The sequence below is a fragment of the Theropithecus gelada genome, chromosome 6, assembly GCF_003255815.1.
Source record: "Theropithecus gelada isolate Dixy chromosome 6, Tgel_1.0, whole genome shotgun sequence".
NCBI lineage: Eukaryota > Metazoa > Chordata > Mammalia > Primates > Cercopithecidae > Theropithecus > Theropithecus gelada.
Window position 1 is genome coordinate 177,396,977 of NC_037673.1, and position 23,076 is coordinate 177,420,052.

Consider the following 23,076-nt stretch of genomic DNA (forward strand, 5'->3'; position numbering starts at 1 on the left):
CTCAGTGCAGTCTCGACCTCCTGGGCTCCAGCTATCCTGCCGCCTCAGCCTTCCAGGTGCTGAAATATCTTTGTGTGTGTGCTTATGCTCATTAACAAAGCTCGAAGGGACGCATGGAGGAAGCTCTCAATTACGATGAGGAAATAAAAAACGGCCCTGTGTGATGGGTCATTACGATGGCACACAAAAGCTAAGCAGGTTTCCGTAGTGTAGTGGTTATCACGTTCGCCTCACACGCGAAAGGTCCCCGGTTCAAAACCGGGCGGAAACACTTCCTTCTACCTTTTTACCTCATTACTTCAAACGTATTACACTTAGGACTAGCCTACAACACTCCACCACTATCTCCACCTGGTTAAGGAGAAAAGGCTATCCAGGGTATTTATACCGTTGCCTTTCCACCTCAACCACTGGAACCTGGGAAGAACTGAACCCACCTCACTTGCTGTGAACACCAGCGCCGAGGAACTCCCTACAAAGCCCGTCCACTGGACGGCTGCGCGCTGCCAAATGGAATCCAGATCCCGAGCAAGCGTGGGGCCCGAGGAAAGTTCCAAGGAATCCTCCTTTTGTAACCTATGGGGGGACAAAAATGGACACACCACGCCAAGCTGGCAGCGGTGGGATTCGAACCCACGCCTCCGAAGAGACTGGAGCCTTAATCCAGCGCCTTAGACCGCTCGGCCACGCTACCTTCTCCCTGGGCTCCATTTACGTATTTTCTTGCTTTATACAGCACCCCCAGAGTCCCCGGGCCTACAAGGCCTTAGGGCGAATCCACAGGGCGTTCCAGAACCACCGCCATCCGGCAGGATTCGCTGGGCCAGAGGCACCAGCTGAGAAACTGCTCCACCAGCGCCCTGGCAGAGAAGATTCGCGACGCGCAGGCCTCGGGATCTGCTTTGGGGACTACTCAGAAAGTCACCCACATTGGCCCTCTTTGGAGAGGTGGCGTGAGAGGAGGGGAAGCCTTCTGCACTCTTACTTTAAAGAAAGATAAAAATAAATAAACCAGGGCAGACCCCGTCAGTCGGGCGGCCGCGTAGTTCTGCAGCCTCCGTGCCACATTCCACCGGCAGCAGCTCAGAGGGGGCGCCTCGGGGGAGAGCCACGGCCCGCGGGGTCCACGGCCCTGTTTGCGGGAGTGCGGCGCCCGCTCTGCCCGGATCCGCCCCGGCCCGGGGCTCCGGCCCGCCGTCCATCCGCGCAGCGGACCGGGAGCAGCCTCGCCGCGCACGGCCCCGCCGGGCTCAGTTCTGGACTCGCGCTTCCGCCGCCCCCGCCTGGCTCCCAGTTTCTTTCAGTCTCCGGCGGAACCGACCTGGTCCCCGGAATCTCCGCCTCCTCCTGGCGCCCCCTCCCCTCCGCCCGGTGCTTTGCTCTCCCGCTTCGTGGCTCGCCCGCGGCTGGCGGAGGAGAGGGGAGGAGACGGGAGGGGAGGGGACGGGAGAGGAGGGGACCCCAGGGCCGAAGCGCCCCGGGGGACGGAGGTCGACCCGGTTTTCCAGCCGCTGCCCCGGCGGGAGTTCCGCGGGTCCCACGCGGCCACCTCCAGCCCCGCGCCGTCAGCGCCGACTTCACGAGCAACCTGAGCCCGCTGGAGGACAGCGAGGACTTCCGCGATCGCCGGGACGCCGCCCCCGGGGGCTGTGCGGGGACCTCCAGGGCCCGAGGCGGGCGGCCTTCTCTCCTCGCCGCCGCAGCACCCACACGGGACCCCGCCACCGCCGGGCCGCTCGCGGGGCAGCAGCGCAGGAGCAGCTCGTCCCATCGCAACGCGTGGCGCGACCTGTCCCACGCCGACCTCAGCACCAGGCAGTCCAGAGCTCGGCGGAGAAGCGGCTCGCGCTGTGGCAGATCTGCGAGTGGATGGTCAAGAGCGTGTCCTGCTTCACGGATGAGGCCGACAGCAACAGCTCGGCGGGCTGCAGTAATTCACGTCCTCATCTTCTGTTGCTACACAGCAAGTTGACTGGCGCGCAGAACGAAGGAACTGGAAAAAGTGCTCGGTGGATGCTCGATCCAGAGGGCGGCAAGGGTGGGAGATGTCTTAGGACAAGAGCTGCATCCACGGACAACAGCAAATGCGCTCAGAGCCTAAGCCGAGCTGCCACGAACAAAGCACCCCTGCAGTCTAGCGGGGCAGGGTGGGGGCCGGAGCCGAGGACAGCCCTGGAACCCAGTTTTCCAAAAGGCCTGCAAGTCCTGGCTCTCAAGGCAACGATGACTTTGATAGCTGGAGTACATTTCGCCCTCGAAGTAGCTCAAATGCTAGTACTATTACTGGGAGACTTTCACCCATTATAACCAAAGGGGAAGATCTTAGAGATGGGGATGTGCATTCTGTGGGGTACCGGTCATCTTCGGCAAAGATGGCCCCTACTCCACCCCGTATGTCTGAGAAAAGCAATCCCAAAACATGGAAAAGGTTTGGATAATCTCAACCTTCTCTGAGTACTGACATCATTAACTGTGTGGACCCAGTTCGCCCCTGGCACCATGATGTAGCAGACGCGATGCTACTCATTTGTGCCACCAAACACCAGTGTGAATTCGCCCAGCCAAACTACAAAAAAATAGACGTAGTGCCAGTCCAACACGAGCCCTTTGCCCCAGATGCCTATGCAAACGTTTGCTCCAGGACCACAAATCAAGTTGTGGAGCTGTCAGTCCGTGTAACTGTGCAGCGGGACTCCTGGAGGAGTTGCTGACTCCTGACTCTCCTCCCCATAATGACATTATTGATGGGGGCCAGCCCCTCCACACCTGTGGATATTTCTGTCAGGTAGGACAAGAGACTGACAAAAGAAATAAGACAAAGTATAGAGAAAGAAAAGTGGGCCCAGGTGTGGGTGTTTCTCGTCAGGTGGGATGAGAGACTGAGAAAAGAAATAAAACACAGAGACAAAGTATAGAGAAAGAAAAGTGGGCCCAGGGGACCGGCGCTCAGCATACAGAGGACCAGGGGCGCTGGCACTGGTCTCTGAGTACCCTCAGTATTTATTGATCACTATCTCTACTATCTCAGCGAGGGGGATGTGGCAGGACTATAGGGTAATTGTGGGGAGAGGGTCAGCAGGAAAACAAGCGGGCAAAGGCCTCTGTGTTATGAATAAGTTTAAGGAAAGGTGCTGTGCCTCCATGTGCACGTAGACCAGATTTATGTCTGACTTTACACAAATATCTCAGTGCAGTAAAGAGCAGTATTGCCACCAGCATGTCTCACCTCCAGTCATAAGGCGGTTTTCTCCTATCTAAGTAAATAGAATGTACAATCAGGTTTTACACCAGGACATTCCATTTCCAGGGACGAGCAGGAGACAGATGCCTTTCTCTTGTCTCAGCTGCAAAGAGGCCTTCCTCTTTCACTAATCCTCCTCAGCACAGACCCTTTACAGGTGTCGGGCTGGGGGACAGTCAGGTCTTTCCCTTCCCACGAGGCCATATCTCAGGCTGTCTCAGTGGGGAGAAACCTCAGACAACACCCAGACTTTCTTGGGCAGAGGTCCCTGTGGCCTTCCGCAGTGCATTGTGTCCCTGGGTACTGGAGACTGGAGAATGGTGATGACTTTTACCAAGCATACTGCCTGCAAACACATTTTTAACAAAGCACATCCTGCACAGCCCTACATCCCCTAAACCTTGAGTCAACACAGCACATGTCTCTGCGGGCACAGGGTTGGGGCTAGGGTTACAGATTAACAGCATCTCAAGGCAGAATAATTTTTCTTAGTACAGAACAAAATGGAGTTTCTTATGTCTTCCGTTTTCTACATAGACACAGTAACAGTCTGATCTCTCTTTCTTTCCCCACAAGCATGACACCAGCGGATCCTGGGGTAGCCCAACCCAACAGCCAGGTTCTGGGCCGATCGTGATGGGCCTTCATTCAGTCATGTCGACCTATGGCAGCCAGGCATCTCACAACAAAATGATGCCTCCCAGCTCCCATACCCACCCTGGACACGCTCAGCAGACATCTGCAGTTGATGGCCGTGCCCTGCCTCACATGGAAAACATCAAGCCCCACACCTCAGGTATGAACCACCTGACCCCAGAGGAGACACCTTTACCAGTGCCTCTGCCCCACCCCACGCAGACGAGTGCCCTGGATGCTACTCCTCCGTGAGCAGCTGCAGTGGCTATGGCAGAATGGGCCTAGCCTTCTCCACCAGGGGAGGCTCCCAAGTGACTCGGACGGCAATGCTCACTGAGCACTGGGATTGTGACGTGGAATCCAAGTCTTCATGTGGAATGACCTCATGGATGGAGACACTGAATTTTAACCTCCACAATGTGTTGCCCAACCAAAGCGCCCCCCACAGTGTCCAGAGGAGGCCACGTAGCTGGGTGTCAGGCTGAGAGTTAGCGACCAGGCTACGCTTAAAAGTACTTCAGATTGGCCGGGCGCGGTGACTCGTGCCTGTAATCCCGGCACTTTGGGAGGCTGAGGCGGGTGGATCACGTGGTCAGGAGATCAAGACCATCCTGGCCAACATCATGAAACCCCGTCTCTACCAAAAATACAAAACTTAACTGGACATGGTGTTGGGTGCCTGTAGTCCCAGCTACTTGGGAGACTGAGGCAGGAGAATCGCTTGAACCAGGGAGTCAGAAGTTGCAGTGAGCCGAGATTGCACCACCACTCGATCCAGCCTGGGCGACAGAGTGAGACTCTGTCTCAAAAAAAAAGAAAAAAAAAAAGAAAGAAAGAAAAAGAAAAAAAACTTCCACAAAAATGTTTACAGTATAATTCTTCATGATAACCAGTAAGTGGAAACAAAGGCTGGCAGTGGCTCAGGCCTGTAATTCCAGCACTTTGGGCGGCCAAGGCAGATGGACTGCTTGCAGTCAGGAGTTTGCGACCAGGTTAGGCAACATGACAAAACCCCGTCTCTATAAAAAAATACAAAAATTATGGCTGGGCATGGTGGCTCCTGCTTGTAATCCCAGAACTTTGGGAGGCCAAGGCGGGCGGATCACGAGGTCAGGAGATTGAGACCATCCTGGCTACCACGGTGAAACAAAAAAATTAGCCAGGCATGGTGACGGGCACCTGTAGTCCCAGCTACTTGGGAGGCTGAGGCCGGAGAATGGCGTGAACCCGGTAGGCAGAGGTTGCAGTGAGCCAAGATCAGCCACTGCACTCCAGCCTGGGCAACAGAGCAAGACTCTGTCTCAAAAAAAAAAAAAAAAAAAATTAGCCAGGCATGGTGGTGTCCCCCTGTGGCCTCAGCTACTTGGGAGGCTAAGTTGGGAAGCTAACTTGAACCCAGTAGGTGGAGGATGCGGTGAGCCAAGATTGTGTCACTGCAGCCTGGGGCACGGAGTGAGAACTTGTCTCAAAAAAAAAAAAAAAAAAAGAAACAACTTAAATTTCCATGAATTAATGAAGGGATCAATAAAATGCAGTATATTCACACAAAGCTAAACATTTTTTTTTTTTTTTTTTTTTTTGAGACAGGGCCTCACCCTGTTTCCTAGGCTGGAGTGCAGTGGTGTGATCACAGTTCACTGCAGCCTTGATCTCCTGGACTCAAGCAATCCTCCTGCCTCACCCTCCCAAGTAGCTCATACTACAGGTGTGAGCTGCCACACATGGCTAATATTATAAAATTTTTTGATAGAGACAGGGGTCTCCCTATGTTGCACAGGCTGGTCTTGAACTCCTGGGCTCAAGGGATCCTCCTACCTTGGCATCCCTAAGTGCTGGGATTAAAAGTGTGAGACACCACGCCTGGTCAACAATGCAATATTACTAAGCCATAAAAAAGAATGAAATATTAGTATGTGGTACAATATAAATGAACCTCAAAAATAGTATGCTAAGTGAAAGAAGCCATATATGAAAAGCCCTGTATTATATGATTCAATTTATATGAAATGTCCAGAGTAGGTAAATCCATAGAGACAGAAAGTAGATTACCAGGGGCTGGGGAGAGGGAAAGTGAGGAATGATGGCTAATGGACTTGGGGCTTCTTTTGGGGGTGATTAGAATGTTCTGAAATTAGCTGCTGGTAATGACTGCACATTATTGAACATGCTTTTATTTTATTTTACTTTATTCATTTTTTTTTGAGACAAGGTCTGGCCCTATTGTCCAGGCTGGAGTGCCATGGCACCATCTCGGTTCACTGCAGCCTCGACCTCCTGGGCTCAAGTAATCTTCCCCTCAGCCTCCCAAGTAGCTGGGACTACAGTCACATACCACTACGTCCTGCTACTTTTTCTATTTTTTGTAGAGATGGAGTTTTGCCATGTTGCCCAGGCTGGCCTCGAACTTCTGAGCTCAAGCGATCTGCCCTTCTTGGCCTCCCAAAGTGCTGGGATTACAGGCATGAGTCACTGTACCTGGCCAAATTGTACACTTTTAAAGGTGAATTTTATGATACATGAATTATATCTCAACTTTAAAAATAATGTGCAGCAAAAAAAAAAAAAAAAACCACACTGCTGCATGTAACAACATGAACAAATATAAAAATATAACATTAGCAGAATGAATCAAGACACCAAAAACTACATAGGGGTTATTCTATTTATGTGAAGCTCAAAAACGAATGTAGGTGTGAGAAGTCAAAAGCGTGGCTGCATTTAAGAAGAGCAGGATACTGGCCGAGGGAACACCGGGGGTGGTTCTGCGGCGCTGGGAATGTTCTATTTGTTGATCTGGGTGGTGGCTGCATGGGTGCGTTCATGGCATATTTTACTTCAGTAAAAAGTATATTAAACTATCAAGAGAATACAATCAACTGGCCAGAAATGTAAGGTTTGTTTCTGCGCTCTCAATTCTGTTCCACTGGTCTATGTGCCTATCTTTATGCCAATACCATTCATCTTGATTACTGTAGCTTTATTTATTTATTTATTTATTTAGATAGAGATGGATTCTTGCTCTGTTACCCAGGCTGGAGTGCAGTGGTGCGATCTCGGCTCACTGCAAGCTCCACCTCCCGGGTTCACGCCATTCTCCTGCCTCAGCCTCCCGAGTAGCTGGGACTACAGGCTCCCGCCACCACGCCTGGCTAATTTTTTGTATTTTTAGTAGAGACGGGGTTTCACTGTGTTAGCCAGGATGGTCTCGATCTCCTGACCTCGTGATCCACCCGCCTTGGCCTCCCAAAGTGCTGGGATTACAGGTGTGAGCCACTGCTCACACCCAGCTAATTTTTGTAATTTTAGTAGAGACAGCGTTTCACCATGTTGGTCAGCCTGGTGTTGAACTTCTGACCTCAAGTGATCCACCTGCCTCAGCCTCCAAATTGTTGGAATAACAGGCGTGAGCCACCGTGCCTAGCCAATTATTATTATTATTAGTATTATCATCATCATTATTATTATTTCTAGAGACGAGGTCTCCCTATGTTGTTCAGGCTGGCCTCGAGCTCCTAGGTTCAAACGATCCTCCTGCCTTAGCCTCCCATAGTGCTGAGATTATAGGCGTGAGCCACCACAACTAGCTGATCTTCTTTATTTTAATAATGTTTTATAGGCCGAGCACAGTAGCCTATTTTTTTTTTTTTTTTTTTTTTTTACTAAAGATACCAAAATTAGCTGGGCATGGAAACCAGTGCCTGTAATTTCAGCTACTTGGGAGGCTGAGGCAGGAGAATCGCTTAAACCCAGGAGTCAGAGGTTGCAGTGAGCTGACATCACACCACTGCACTCCAAAAAATGTTTTATAATTTTCAGAATACAAGGCCCACACTGCTTTTTAAAATATTTATCTATTTATTTATTTATTTAAATTGTTATAATTTTTTTTTTTTCGAGACGGAGTTTCGCTCTTGTTGCCCAGGCTGGAATGCAGTGGCATGATCTCGGCTCACCACAACCTCCGCCTCCCTGGTTCAAGTGATTCTCCTGCCTCAGCCTCCCAAGTAGCTGGGACTACAGGTGCACACTACCATGCCCAGCTAATTTTGTATTTTTACTAGAGAGGGGTTTCTCCATGTTGGCCGGGCTGGTCTCAAACTCCCGACCGCAGGTAATCTGCCCGCCTGGGCCTCCCAAAGTGCTGGGATTACAGGTGTGAGCCACCACGCCCAGCCTAAATATCTATTTCTAAGTATTTTTTAAATTTTCGATACTATAGTGAATGGAATTGTTTACCTAATTTCATTCTTGAATTATTGCCAGTTTAAAGAAATACAATTTCAAAGTAACAAAACTAGTTACCGGTAGGTAAAAAAAAATTAAAGAAAGAAAGAAAAGAGGCTGAGCGCAGTGGCTCACACCTGGAATCCCAGCACTTTGGGAGGCTGAGGAGGGCGGATCACGAGGTTAGGAGATCGAGACCATCCTGGCCAACACGGTGAAACCCTGTCTCTACTAAAATACAAAAAAATTATCCAGGCGTGGTGGCAGGCGCCTGTAATCCCATTTACTCGGGGGCTGAGGCAGGGGAATCGCTTGAACCCAGGAGATGGAGGTTGCAGTGAGCTGAGATTGCGCCACTGCACTCCAGCCTGGCGACAGAGCAAGACTCCTTCTCAAAAATTAAAAAAAAGAAAAGAAATACAATTAATTTTTGTATATTGATTTTGTATCCTCCATTCTTGCTAAATTTATTTATTATACCTAATAGGGTTGTAGTTTTCTTTGGTTTGGTTTTGTTTGTTGTTGTTGTTTGGGTTTTTTGTTTGTTTCTTTGTTTTTGAGACAGGGACTCTCTCTGTCACCCAGGCCTGGAGTGCAGTAGCAGGATCATAGCTCTCTGCAGTCTTGACTTCCTGGGCTCAAGGGATCCTCTCACCTCAACCTCCCCAGTAGCTGGGGCTATGGGCACATGCCATCACGCCCAACTGATTTTTTTTTTTTTTTTTTTGTAGATACAAGGTCTCACTATGTTGCCCAGGCTGGTCTGAAACTCCTGGGCTCGGCTGGGCCTGGTGGCTCACGACTGTAATCCCAGCACTTCGGGAGGCCGAGGCAGATGAATCACAAGGTCAAGAGATCGAGACCATCCTGGCCAACATGGTGAAACCCCGTCTCTACTAAAATACAAAAATTAGCTGGGTGTGGTGGCACATGCCTGTCGTCCCAGCTACTTGGGAGGCTGAGACAGGAGAATTGCTTGAACCCGGGAGGCAGAGGTTGCAGTGAGCCGAGATCAAGCCATTGCACTCCAACCTGGGTGACAAGAGCAAAACTCCATGTCCCCCCCAAAAAAAAGAATTCGGGGAGTTCATAAAGTGAAAGCAAGGTTATTAAGAAAATAATGGAGGCTGGGCGCAGTGGCTCATGCCTGTAATCCCAGCACTTTGGGAGGTCGAGGCGGGTAGATCACGAGGTCAGGAGATTAAGACCAGCCTGGCTAACACGATGAAACCCTGTCTCTACTGAAAATGCAAAAAATTAGCCGGGTGTGGTGGCGGGCGCCTATAGTCCCAGCTACTTGGGAGGCTGAGGCAGGAGAATGGTGTGAACCCAGGAGGCGGAGCTTGTAGTGAGCCAAGATCGCACCACTGCACTCCAGCCTGGGTGACTGAGCGAGACTCCGTCTCAAAAAAAAAAAAAAAAAAAATATTCTAGAGGAAAAGACATAAAACATCAATAAGAAATTCTACAATTATTAGAAACAGTGTAGAAACCACAAAGGGTGGCAGTCATGCATTGCAGGGGACACCAGTGAGTTTCCACCTCGGTGAGCCAAGGAAACTCCCGAGCAGACACAGAGGTACGAAAAGCAGCATCTACTCCTTACCGGGCGTCAGTCACAGCCCCACTACTCCCTCAAATGCTTGATCTGGTGCCAACTTATTCTAAAGAGGAAAAAGATTTTCTTCAAACAGAGGGAGGACAAACAATAAAGGAAGGATGGATAAAGTTACCAGATGGAGGAATAGCTGTGCCACAGCTGCTAGAAGCCACAGTCGTGCTGGCTGTACATGAAACTACCCATCTAGGCCAAGAATCACTCGAAAAGCTGTTAGGCCGGTATTTCTATATCTCACACTTGCCAGCGTTTGCTAAAACTGTAGCGCAGCAATGCGTTACCTGTCGACAGCACGATGCAAAGCAAGGCCCGTCTGTGCCTCCCGGCATACCAGCCTATGAAGCGGTTCCTTTTGAGGATCTTCAGGTGGACTTCACAGCGATGCCTAAATGCGGAGGTAACAAGTATTTACTCGTTCTAGTGTGTACTTACTCTGGGTGGGTGGAGGCTTATCCAACATGAACTGAAAGAGTTCGTGAAGTAACCCGTGTGCTTCTTGGAGATCTCATCCCTAGGTTTGGACTGCCCCTAGGAATCGGCTCAGATAATAGGCCGGCATTTGTGGCTGACTTGGCAAAGAAGACAGCAAAGGTATTAGGAATCACATGGAAGTTACATGCCGCTTATCGACCTCAGAGTTCGGGGAAGGTGGAGCGAATGAATTGAACTATCAAAAACAGTCTAGGGAAAGTATGTCAGGAGACAGGATTAAAATGGATACAAGCCCTTCCTATAGTATTGTTTAAAATTAGGTGTACCCCCTCTAAGAAAACAGGATACTCCCCCTATGAAATTGTGTATCATAGGCCTCCTCCTATACTGCGAGGACTTCCGGGTACTCCCCAAGAGTTAAGTGAGATTGAATTACAGCGGCAGCTACAGGCCTTGGGGAAAATTGCCCAGACTATCTCAACTTGGGTAAATGAGAGGTGCCCAGTCAGCTTATTCTCCCCAGTTCACCCTTTTTCTCCAGGTGACCGTGTGTGGATCTAGGACTGGAACGTGGCTCCATTGCGGCCACGGTGGAGGGGACCCCAGACCGTTATCCTGACCACTCCCACAGCGGTAAAGGTGGAAGGAATCCCAGCCTGGATTCGCCACAGCCGCGTGAAGCCCGCAGCCACTGAGACCTAGGAGGCCAAACCAAGCCTGGACAATCCCTGCAAAGTGACCCTGAGGAAAACGACAAGCCCTGCTCCAGTCAGACCCAGAAGCTGACTGGTCTACACACGGCTGAAACATGAGGAAAATCGTCTTGGGACTTCGACTTGTGTGTTAAAAGCTTCCACTGCTTCTTCCCACACAGAGCACTGCCTTCAGTGCATACATCAGGTCACTGAGGTAGGACAAGTTAAGACACTCTTTTTATTTTGTAGCCATTATGAATGCCTAGGAATTCCAAAGGCAACCTGTCTGTATAATAACACCCAGTACAAGGTATGTGATCCGGGAAGTGACCAGCCCGATGTGTGCTATGACCCCTCTGAACCTTCCATGATCACAGTCTTTGAAATAAGACTAAGGACTAGTCCTTTCCTAAACGACACAAGTAAAGTAATAGGTAAAACAGAAGAAAGGGGGGTCCCCAAAAATGTAACCTTAAAATCTGATGCCTGTGACGCTGTTAATAGTAAGCAATATGGAAAAGGATGCGGTTCTCTAGACCAGGAAAAAAGTTACACAGCAGCAAATAAGTATGTCTGTCAAGAATTATATTTATGTGACATGTGTCAGTACTGGTCTTGTGTCATTTAGGCTACCTGGAAAGAAGATGAAAAAGATCCTGTTTGGCTCCAGAAAGGACAAGCCAGCTGCAACCCTTTAGAACTGGTAATCACAAACCCCACAGACCCAAAATGGAATAAAGGAAAATACATAACATTAGGCATTGATGAAAAAAGACTAGATCCTAGTGTAAGCCTCCTAATAAAAGGAGATGTTCAAAGACGCTCCCCAGAACCAGTATTTCAGACTTTCTGTGATAAACTAAATGTGCCAGGACCTGAGATTCCAGGAAAAACTAAAAATTTGTTTTTGCAATTAGCCAAGCATGTAGCCCAGTCTCTAAAAGTCACTTCATGTTATGTTTGTGGAGGAACTGTAATGCGAGATCACTGGCCATGGGAAGCCCGATAATTAGTTCCTACAGACCCAGTTCCTGATGAGTTCCCTGCCCAAAAGAACCACCCTGACAATTTTTAGGTTCTAAAAACCTCAATCATTGGACACTATTGCATAGCTAGAGAAGGGAAGGGATTCACTCATCCTGTAGGACGGCTGAGTTGTCTTAGGCAAAAGCTGTATAATGGTACCGCAAAAACAGTTACATGGTAGAGTTCCAGTTACACAGAAAGAAATCCATTCAGTAAATTTCCAAAGTTGCAGACTGTTGGGGCCCACCCAGAATTCCACCGGGACTGGACGGCCCCCACCGGGTTTTACTGGATATGTGGACACAGCTTATGCTAAGCTGCCTGATCAGTGGACAGGTAGCTGTGTAATTGGCACCATTAAGCCATCTTTCTTCTTACGGCCCATAAAAACAGGTGAACTTCTAGGCTTCCCAGTTTATGCTTCCTGCGAAAAACGAAGCATAGCCATAGGTGATTAGAAAGATGATGAATGGCCCCCAGAAAGAATCATACAATACTATAGACCCGCCACTTAGGCACAAGATGGCTCATGGGGATATCAGACCCCCATCTATATGCTCAACCGAGTCATACAGTTACAAGCTGTTTTAGAAATTATTACTAATAAAACCAGTCAAGCCTTGACTGTTCTTGCCTGGCAAGAAACTCTGATGAGAAATGCTATCTATCAAAATAGACTAGCTCTTGACTACTTGCTAGCAGCTGAAGGAGGAGTTTGTAGAAAAGTCAACCTTACTAATTGTTGTCTACACATAGATGATCAGGGGCAGGTAGTTGAGGATATGTTAAAGATATAGCAAAACTGGCACATGTACCCATGCAAGTGTGGCATGGACTTAATCCAGGAGCCATGTTTAGAAATTGGTTCCCAGCAATAGCAGGATTTAAAATTCTTATAATAGGAGTAATAATAATAATAGGAACCTGCTTACTGCTCCCTTGTCTGATACCTGTACTTCTCCAGATGATAAAAATCTTTGTCGCTACTTTAGTTCACTAAAATGCTTCAGCACCAGCATACTATATAAATCACTGTCAATCTGTTGCACAGGAAAACATAAATAATAAAAATAAGAGTGAGAACTCCTACTAATAAAATGAGTGAAAGTCTCAAAGGGGGGAAATGAGAAAAGAGAAAGACCCTCTCACATTGTTTTATATTGTTTTATCCTCAGTACCTGTTCTTCGGGAGAAAAAAAAAAAAAAAAGAAGAAGAACAATAAAGTAAAACCAAAGACAGGCAGCCCGAAACCAGGCCCAGGTCTGCCTGGTCTAAACCCAGTAGTTAAAAATCAACTCATGACTTAGAAACCGATGTTCCTAACATTGTATAGAAGAACACTGTGAAACTCCCTGCCCTGTTCCGTTTCTCTCTGACCACCGGTGCATGCAGCCCCTGTCACGTACCCCCTGCTTGCTCAAATCAATCACGACCCTTTCATGTGAAATCTTTAGTGCTGTGAGCCCTTAAAAGAGACAGAAATTGTGCACTCGGGGAGCTCGGATTTTAAGACAGTAGCTTGCGGATGCTCCCAGATGAATAAAGCCCTTCCTTCTACAACTCGGGTCTGAGAGGTTTTGTCTTCAGCCCGTCCTGCTACAGTTCAACATGGAGGCTCCATCTTCCCCCCTTTTTTTTTTGTCACCGCCTGTAAAGAAACAGGCAACATGGCCCAGGCCAGGTAGAGAACCATCTGCATAATAAAAGATTGGGGTTGGAGACAGACAGCTTTTCCCACCCTATGAAAATGACAGCTAGCCCTGACCAGTTTTTCTGGCCTTACCCAAATAAAACACCTGATCCAACCAATCTTTGGGCCCTATGTAAATCAGGCACCGCCTCCTCAAGCTCTTCTGTAAAACCTGCTGCATTTCACCACAAAACCGGCAATCCATTTCTCCCAGACCCGGGTCTGCTACCGAGAGCGCTTCTCCTCTTCCTGTCGCCTATTAAACTTCAGCTCTAAAGCCCACCCATGTATCTGCAGCCTATTTTTCCATGGCCATCAGACAACGGGTATTTACCCCAGACAATGACACTTAAGTAATTTTTCGACACTTTCCGGAGGTAATTTGCCTATGCGTACCTTTAAAAGTTACAGAATTGGGCCGGGTGTGGTGGCTCACGCCTGTAATCCCATCACTTTGGGAGGCGGAGGCGGGCGGATCATGAGGTCAGGAGTTCAAGACCAGCCTGGCCAAGATGGTAAAACCCCGTCTTACTAAAAATATAAAAACTAGCCAGGTGTGGTGGCGGGCGCCCGTAATCCCAGCTACTTGGGAGGCTGAGGCAGGGGAATTGCTTCAACCCGGGAGGCGGAGGTTGCAGTGAGCCGAGATCATGGCCACTGCACTCCAGTCTGGCGACAGATTGAGACTCTGTCTCAAAAAAAAGAGAAAGTTACAGAATTGGCCGGGCGCAGTGACTCGCGCCTGTAATCCTAGCAGTTTGTAAGGCCGAGGGAAGAGGAGTTTGAGATCAACCTGGGCAATATTGCAAAACGCATCTTTACAAAATAATACCAAAATTAGCCAGGCGTGATGGTACGCACCCATGGTTCTAGCTGCTCTGGAGGCTGAGGTGGGAGAATCGCTGGAGCCCAGGAGGTCGAGACTGCAGTGAGCTGTGTTTGTGCCACTACACTCCAACCTGGGTGACAGAGCAAGACCCTGTTTGAAAAATAAATAAATACGTAAATATATAAGGAAATAAATAAATAACATTGCTCGTAGAGCTGAGTAGGGTGGCACACGCCTGTAATTGCAGCTACTCAGGAGGCTGAGGCAGGAGGATGGATCAAGCCCAGGAGGTTGAGCCCAGCTTGGGCTAAATTGCATAAACCAACCCCCCCACCCCCTCCTAAAAAAATATATATATATATATATATATATGACAAATAAGTTAAAGAATCCATGAAAATAGTCTAAAAAGCTTTAAAACAAAAAGCAATATACGTGGCATGGTTGAGGGTGCTTTTTATGTTCTTAAAGCTCATTTACTCTACTTTTTCTTCTTAGGTGTGTCTAATTATTCCATAGTGAGCACATGTTAATGAAAAAGGTTAAGTGTCTAAACATACAAATAGGAAATCCTCCGGAACTGAAAGAGCAGGCTGGAGGGGACCGAACAGAGCCTGGCACGTGCTCCGGGAGCACCTCGGGGGCTGAGTGCTGGTAGACGGTGCCTCTGTCTCCCAATCCCCCTGGTGAAACACAACGGCATGCCCACCTAGCCTGAGGATGCCGAGTGGACACAGGAAGCCACCGTGGCCACACAGCAATGATGAAGGACAGGAACCCCCCCATACCATCCCAGGAGCTTCTTTCAACAAGTTACAAATACAAAGACAAGTAAGGAACTTGGAAAGCCTGTTCTGCTGGGAGACTCTATCTATTTGGTTCTCAGGCCTGTAACTGTCATAGGGAGAACTCAAAGGTGGGCCCCAAGATTCCCACCCGGGGCACACGCCCTGTAGGCCACCTGCCTCTGAGTGAACGTGACGGCATGTCACTCCCACAACCATGCCACATTTTACGGAACAACGGATTGCGCAGCTGTGATTGAGGTTCCTGGTCAGTTGATTTTGATAAATCAAAAGGGAAATTAGTCTGGGTGGGCCTGACTTAATCAGGTGAGCCCTTTAAAAGAAGGTGGAGTTCCAGAAACACTATGCACCGCTGGCCTCAAGGAAAGGGGCCTCTGGTTGCTGAGAGTGGCCCTCAGCTGACAGCCAGCAAGCAAACGGGAGATTTCAGTCCCACAGCAACAAAGAAATGCATTTTGTCAACAAGCAGGGAGGCTGGAAGAGAATCCCCTGCCTCAGATGAGACTGCAGCAATGGCCAACATTGTGAGGTCACCTGCTGCGGTATCAGTAGAAAACCTTGCTAACTTGCACAAAAAGCGAGATAATAAATCCATGCTGTCTTAAGACACTAAATGTGTGGTAATTTGTTACACACCAGTAAAATCTAAAACTATAGCCTTTCCAACCAAGAAAGTCATGTTTTAAGAAACAATTTTCATACAAATATATCTGTACTGTGTCAAGATTTTATATGTACAGAAATCTTAAGTGAGCCTGGAATTGAATACACTTGCTTGTGCACACGTGCACACACACGTGTGTACCTATCACCCAGATGGAAAAGGAACATTTCCAGCATTGCAAAAAGTTTCCTCATGTCCCTTGCAAGTCAGTACCTGCACCTCCTCCTCCCAAGTGACAGGATTTTAACTTCTGTCAGCATAGATAGTTTGGCTCGTGCGTGAACGTCATATGTGGGATCAATAGAATGCAGACGGTTGGTGTCTGGCTGCATTTGCTCAATATTGATGTCAGTGAAATCCATCCATGCTGTTTGCAGCAGTAAGCTCATTATCAGTGTTGTAATTATCCCATGTAAGACTATATACATAATAAAAAATAAAATAATAAAATAAGATAAGACTATATACCACTTTATTTATCCAGTGCGAAGATGGTGGGCATTTGGCCTGTTTCCAGAGGCGAGTTATTATGAATGAAGTTGCTAAGAATGTTTCTGCTCATGACTCATAAAGTCAATACATACTTTCAATTTGTTGTCTGTTTTGTTGTTGTTGTTGGGGTTTTTTGTTTGTGTTGTTTTTCTTTGGTTGGTTTTGGTACAGGATCTTGCTCTGTCACCTAGGCTGGAGTGCAGTGGGGCGATCTCGGCTCACTGCAGCCTCTGCCTCCCGGGCTTAGCATCCTGAGTAGCTGTGTAGCTGGTCACACACCATCACGCCCGGCTAATGTTTACATCTTTTGTAGAGACAGGGTTTTGCCATGTTGCTCAGGCTGGGGGTTTCTGTTTGTTTTTCTTTTTTCTTTTTTCTTTTTTTTTTTTTTTTTTTGAGATGGAGTCTGGCTCAGTCGCTCAGGCTGGAGTGCAGTGGCGCGATCTCGGCTCACTGCAATCTCCACCTCCCGGGGTCACGCCATTCTCCTGGCTCAGCCTCGGGACTACAGGCGCCCACCGCCACCACGCCCGGCTGATTTTTTGTTTTTTTAGTAGAGACGGGGTTTCACCATGTTAGCCAGGATGGTCTCGATCTCCTGACCTCGTGATCCGCCCTCCTCGGCCTCCCAAAGTGCTGGGATTACAGGCGTGAGCCACGGCGCCCGGCCTGTTTGTTTTTCTTTAGGTTTTTATTGTATTTTGTTTTTCATTGTATTTGTTTTTGATTTTTTGAAGTGAGAGAGTGGAAGTCTACCCCTGCTGTGGAGCGCATCCCCCAAAGGGGGGCCGGCAGGGGTGGCTTTATGAGTGGCCTTCCTAACGCAGATGCTGAGGCCTGGGCTTTGAGAATCCCGTGTCAGGGCGCTGGTGGAGCCATTTTCCAGCCAGTGGCTTTGGCGGAGCGGATCCTGCCTTGGTTCTCCCTGTGGATTCGCCCCAACTCCCTGTTGGCCCAGGGCCCTTGACATGCTTTATAACTGAAGGAAATTATGTAACTACGTTGTATTGGGGAGGTAGGGTGGCCGAGCGGTCTAAGGCGCTGGATTAAGGCTCCAGTCTCTTCGGGGGCGTGGGTTCGAATCCCACCGCTGCCAAACTGTGGTACTTTTGTCACTTTTGTCCCCTATGAAAGGGGTAATGGGCCACACACATACTCGGGATGCTGGGTTCCATTTGGCAGCGTGCAGCTGTGGAGTAGATGGGCCCTGTGCCCAGCTTGTCTACAGCAAGTGAAAGTGGATTGGGTTCTTCACAGATGCAGGTGATTGAGGCTGGGAAGCAAAAGCGTAGAAGCCCTCTTCTCTTTGTGCCGCTGTAACCAGGTGGACATACTAGTGGGGTCTTCTAGTTTAGTCTCCAGTGTAGTAAGAGTGTGTAATGAGATAAAAACCGCTTCGGGGCTGGGCGCGGTGGTTCACGCCTGTAATCCCAGTACTTTGGGAGGCCGAGGCGGGCGGATCACCTGAGGTCCGGCGTTCGAGACCAGCCATGACCAACATGGAGAAACCCTGTCTCTACTAAAAATACAAAATTAGCCGGGCGTGGTGGAGCGTGCCTGTAATCCCAGCTACTCCGGAGGCTGAGGCAGGAAAATGGCTTGAACCGGGGAAGCGGAGGTTGCTGTGAGCCGAGATCACGCCATTGCACTCCAGCCTGGGCAACAAGAGCGAAACCCCGTCTCAAAAAGAAAAAAACAAAAACCCACTTCAGGTTGTTTCCGCCCGGTTTCGAACCGGGGACCTTTCGCGTGTTAGGCGAACGTGATAACCACTACACTACGGAAACCCACGCTTCAGATAACCGCCATAATATTGTCCACTAGCAACTACACTCCGGGTATGTTCGACAACTGTTCCCTAGCTGTGAAAGGAGAGCCCCACAACCCGCAAAAGCATACACTCGCGTACAGGTCTGTGCCCAAAGTCTTACCAGCAACTGTTGCTTCCGGGACGGCTCGCTTAGTCTCCTATCCACGATTCTTCCCAATCCCTAGCACTCCCGGAAATCTTGGTGATGCCACCGCTGGACACCGTTCGGGATCAAAACTGTCAAAGTAACACAAAATTTAGTTGAAATGAAAAAAGCTGGCTCATCCAGGATCTGAACAAGAAGAAATTTAGTTGAATTGAAAAAAACAAAAAAACTGGGCTCGTCCGGGATTTGAACCCGGGACCTCTCGCACCCAAAGCGAGAATCATACCCCTAGACCAACGAGCCAGCTGTTAATAAACACGGTGAATATTTCCAAGATTGTGTTCTTCATGGATCAATTCACCGAAAAGGCGGATTTCTTTCTGGCAGCTTGAAACCATTCTCAAAAGCCTTACAGTCTCCCAAGCCCAACCTGTCCCCGCTGCCCATCTCCGCGTCTGCCGCTAATTCTCAGCCGCCGGTAGCTCCACACAGGGTAAACGCTCCGTATGCCCTGTCTCCTCTGGTCTCCTGGAATCCGAGTGAGCGCCTCCCTGCTGGATCCACTCGAGTGGCAGGCAGGGGCGTCCATCCGTTCTGCAGCCTGGGCGCCCCTTCCCAAGGGAGTTCAAGAAAGGTGCAAATCTTGAGGCCCAGGCGCAGGACGCAGAGGTTGGCAGAGCCGGAGGGCTCGGGAGAGAGCGCAGTGCTGGGAGGGAACGCCGAACCAGTTGGGTGAGGAGCCCCGAGAAGCGGCTCTTAGCGTTTTATGAAAACATAATAAGCAGTACATACCCATTTGCAAAATGTTCAGGAAATGTAGGAAAGTGTAAGGCAGAAACGACCGATGACCGGGAACTCTGTCTTCTCGTGGTGACTTTGGCCACAGGGTTGTAGCACAGCTCGGAGGCTGGACCCACGCGCGCGCGCTCCCGCGGTGCAGGGCCCGGGGTCCTGGCTCACAGCCCTCGCCGCCCTCAGGGCAAGCCTGGGCGGGCGCGCTCCTCTGTGCTCGCCTCGACCTACTCTCGCCCTGCGCGCTTTAATTGCACTGGTTTATTTAGTAGTAAAAATAGCGATATGGATTTCCTGCTGTAAAATTCGCGATAATCTACTCAGAGCTGAGCCACAGGTTTATTTTTGTGTCACCAGCAGAGACATTTCCTACACTGCTGTAAAACAGCGTGGGATGGTGGTTAAGCGACTCCGAGGAAACAATGCCCCTGTTTCCATTCGCACTCCCGGCGATCTTGCTCCGCCGTCTGCGAGCGCCGCTGCACTCGCCCTTCCTCTCTGCCTCTCCACGCTGGACTCTCCTGGTGCCGTGGCTGGCTTTCGGCTCTTCCCACAGTGAACATTTCGGGTGAACCGACCCGCCCCAAGGGTCTGCCCCACCCGGCATAGCTCTCCCTTGTCCCAAGCCTCGCACCCGCGCCTCCACCAGCAGCTGGACGGGAGCGCCAGCCTGGGAGACCTCCCGGCACCTCAGCAGCTCGCACCGGATTCAGCCAGGTGACCCGGGGGTGTACCGGAGCGGCTGCAACGCCCAGACTCTGAGAGCCCCAGAGTGCGAGGCCTGAGGTTCTTCCACCTGGTTGTTCGATTACTATGGGGACCGCCTGCCAACACCCCCCCACACGGTCACACGCTCGCACCCCGGGAGTCCACGGTTTTCTTCGGGAGGGTGTTTGCAGTCAAGCCCTCAGGTAGCTCGCCGCTGGTCCCCGTGACCCGACTTCTACAGTGGGGTGATCTTCCTGTGGGGCAGGCGTTTCGGGGTCGACGAGTCCGAGGAGCCCCGGGCGCGCGAGTGCCCGCATGTGCTGGCGGGCTCCTGGCCTGTCCCAGCGAATCCGTCCCGGTCTGGACCCACAGGCTCGGCTCTTTGGACCGGAGCCGGCGTGGGTGAGAGAGGGAAGCGCGCACCTGCTGGCCGGAGCCGCAGACCCCGCTCGCTCCTCCACGCCTCCCAGTCAAGGGTCTCTACCCAGGTGGCCGCGAGCGATTTTCTCTTCTCTGGTGCACCGGGCCGGGGTTCCGTTTTCGACCCCTGAAGTGGTCCCCGTATAAGCCGCGGCCCCACGTGGGACGGGGACTCACTCAGGGCTTTTTGAGGTCCCCTCCGGCTGGAGAGAGGGCGCCTGCGACAGGGGAGTGTGCGGCGGGACCCAGTCCCGCCTCCGCCGGTGCCCAGGCCTCCAAAGCGCGCGGTGCGGGGAAGACGCAGGCGGGAGCCGTTCCGAGACCCCCGGGGGCCCGTCCTGCACCTGGGCTGCGGCCCCACTGTTCACTGAGAACATGGGCTAACTTTCTACACTTCCGGTAACAGCAGGAATAAATCAGAAGGCCAGCATACCTTAGTTATATATTTTGTTTAAAATAAACTAATTTTGTTTAAGGCTGAAAGCGAATGTGACAGGTAGAGCCGTTAGTCCCGGGCCATGAATGTGGCCGTCTGCGCTTTTCTGTGTTAACTCCACAGGAAGAAGTCAGAGTTTGCAGCATGGAGGCGGCGGGGACCCGAACGCCGAGGGCTTGCAGCCGCCAAGCGCAGAGCAGCAGACCAGAGCCTCAGCGCGCGCGTGGGGGAGCGCCGCAAACAAACGCCGGGCGGGAAGGGGCGCGGTAGTGCCATCGTCTCCCCCTGGAGAGAGGGAAGGAGACGCGAGGGCGAGTCCCTAGCAGGAGTGGGAAGACGTGAGGGGAGCGGGAAGACGCTCCGGAGAGCGCGCGCAGACGGAAGTGAGCGGGGTCGTGGGCAGAGGGCGTGCGGGGCCCGGGGAACCCGTGATGGAAAAGGAAGCCCGCAGTGGGTCTGACTCTTCAAGAGATAAGGAAATGGCAGGCAAGTAGCCTTGCGCGGCGAGTATCTTAGAGGCAAAGAGAAAGTGACTCTGCCAGGGTCTGGCTTCTCAGGAAGGCGGAAGTAGACTTGTATATCTTCCACATTTTTTTTAGGAATAAATGGGGGGGAAAAAACACACACCAGGCCCCAGCGAGATTTGAACTCGCGACCCCTGGTTTACAAGACCAGTGCTCTAACCCCTGAGCTATGGAGCCAGCTGCGAGTTTCCCTTTCGCACACAACTAGTTGACGCTGCCGCCGGCGCCACGCAGCCGCAGTCTGCTTAATCCCCGGCCGAGTTCGGTGGCGGCTGACTGCAAGCTCCTCCCCCGGCCGCAGCCATCTTGCCCGTGTGTCCGTGGCGCGAAACGGCCGTTAGTCCCTGGAGGGAGCTCCGCGGAGACTGTGCCGGCGTTGGGCGCGCGCGCTGGCGGGAGCTGTCAGGGCGGGGCGGTACCGCCGAGCTCGGAGCTGTGAGGAGCGCCCCGGGTCTTGGGCGGGGCTGGGGGGGCAGGGAGGGGCGTGCGCAGGATTGGGGAGCACGTTTTGCGTCTCGCTGTGCATGAGGAAGCGGGGCTCCAGGTCAAGGCTATGGAAAGGTCAGGGAATGGTGTCAGTGCGCCCGTCCTGCAGGGAGTCCAGGTCCGAGAGGTTAGGGCGGGACCTGGGGCGAGCTGGGTGGTGGGGGAGTGGTGGGGGCAACAGGAGGTGGAGGCCGACGGGGGGGCGGGGAATCTGGACGGCCAGGTGTTTGGAGGCGCTGGGGTCGGAAGGGTCCACGCGAGGTTGGGGGTGGGTGCTAGCCCCTGTCTCATATTTGGATGAATTAGGAAAATGCAGCTTTTAGGGCACACCCTGACATGTTCTGTCAGGGCCCTTAAAGGGCGCATGGGGCGGAGGAGAGGGGAGAAGGATGAGGGCCCAGCCTGGCAAAGGACAGAAAGTGGTGGGTGTCGGAGGTGGACCTTGGTCTGGTAGCCTACCCTGCCCTATGCTCCCTGCAAGGCCGGGTGACTTGGGTCACTGGGCGGCCAGAGGCAGGCCCCTAGGTGCCCCCCAGTCTGGATGCTGAGGGTCCCTGTGAAGGTCTGGCTTGTGGCTCAGCAGCTAGGACTGATGGGTGAATAAGAAGGGCCCAAGTTAGGCCAGTTGTTCTCACAGACCCAGAGGTCTCTATAGAGTTTATGATGCCCTGAGTCTAGGAGAGGGAAATGCACACACGCGCCCTCGAGGACACCAGCATCCTGACATCCAAGTTACTGCACTGCCCTGGTTACCAAGAAAGAACATCTCTTCCCTTCTATAGGCAATTGGTACAGTCAGTAACTGTTGTTACGTTTCTTCAGATATATAGATACGTATGTAGTTACTCTGCAAACGCACACTCTGAGAGACACACGATTGCACTCATGGACACAGAAACGGAAAATAAACATGTGGACAGCTACTCCCAGTCCCCAGACCTGACCCTCGTGTGACGCCTCCCCCCCAACATTGTACTTTCTGGGACCTGTAATGTGTGTTGTGATGCCCAGCACATTTGTTGGATGGTACAAAGGGAATTATGATACTTAATCAAAAAGCCGTACAAGCCAGATAACATTAGGGCTCAACGGTAACAATAGGCGATTTAGTTAGGAGATTAATGTTAGAGATTGGTTTTCCTTGTGGAAATCAGTGGTATTCAAATGCCTGAACTGGCTACCAGGTTTTAGAGTTGCTCTCCATGTATGAGCAGAACACAGAATTCAGTCTCTGGACTGCTTCTGTGGGCAGGACTTTGAAACGACCCTGTCCTCAGCCTGGAGGATATAGTATTCTGATTGTCTGGTGCTGTGTCAACTGGGCCTGCCTCAGATAGCGTCGTGCCTGCCCCATGAGAACCTTATATGCAAAGTGGGCTTGAAGCATCTCAGAGACAGCACTGAAGCTCCATGTCACAGGGCTATTCAGCTATCATCGCC

General features: G+C 50.9%; 1 long non-coding RNA gene, 6 other non-coding genes and 1 pseudogene across 7 annotated transcripts; 3 read left to right on the top strand and 5 right to left on the bottom strand.

Annotated features, from left to right (window-relative positions):
- Positions 1–113: 113 nt before the first annotated feature.
- Positions 114–4,362, top strand: LOC112627125 (annotated as a pseudogene).
- TRNAV-CAC lies at positions 199–271 on the top strand. The gene has a single exon. It is a non-coding gene; the product is annotated as a tRNA-Val (tRNA).
- On the bottom strand, positions 613–694 carry TRNAL-AAG. The gene has a single exon. It is a non-coding gene; the product is annotated as a tRNA-Leu (tRNA).
- A 13,006-nt stretch (positions 4,363–17,368) lies between the features above and the next one.
- On the top strand, positions 17,369–17,450 carry TRNAL-AAG. The gene has a single exon. It is a non-coding gene; the product is annotated as a tRNA-Leu (tRNA).
- A 618-nt stretch (positions 17,451–18,068) lies between these two features.
- Positions 18,069–18,141, bottom strand: TRNAV-AAC. The gene has a single exon. It is a non-coding gene; the product is annotated as a tRNA-Val (tRNA).
- A 360-nt stretch (positions 18,142–18,501) lies between these two features.
- TRNAP-UGG lies at positions 18,502–18,573 on the bottom strand. The gene has a single exon. It is a non-coding gene; the product is annotated as a tRNA-Pro (tRNA).
- A 2,040-nt stretch (positions 18,574–20,613) lies between these two features.
- LOC112626960 lies at positions 20,614–21,475 on the bottom strand. Its single transcript, XR_003119998.1, has 2 exons — positions 21,311–21,475; positions 20,614–20,911 (listed from the first exon to the last, which is right to left on the bottom strand). It is a non-coding gene; the product is annotated as an uncharacterized LOC112626960 (long non-coding RNA).
- TRNAT-UGU lies at positions 21,255–21,327 on the bottom strand. Its single transcript has one exon. It is a non-coding gene; the product is annotated as a tRNA-Thr (tRNA).
- Positions 21,476–23,076: the final 1,601 nt, after the last annotated feature.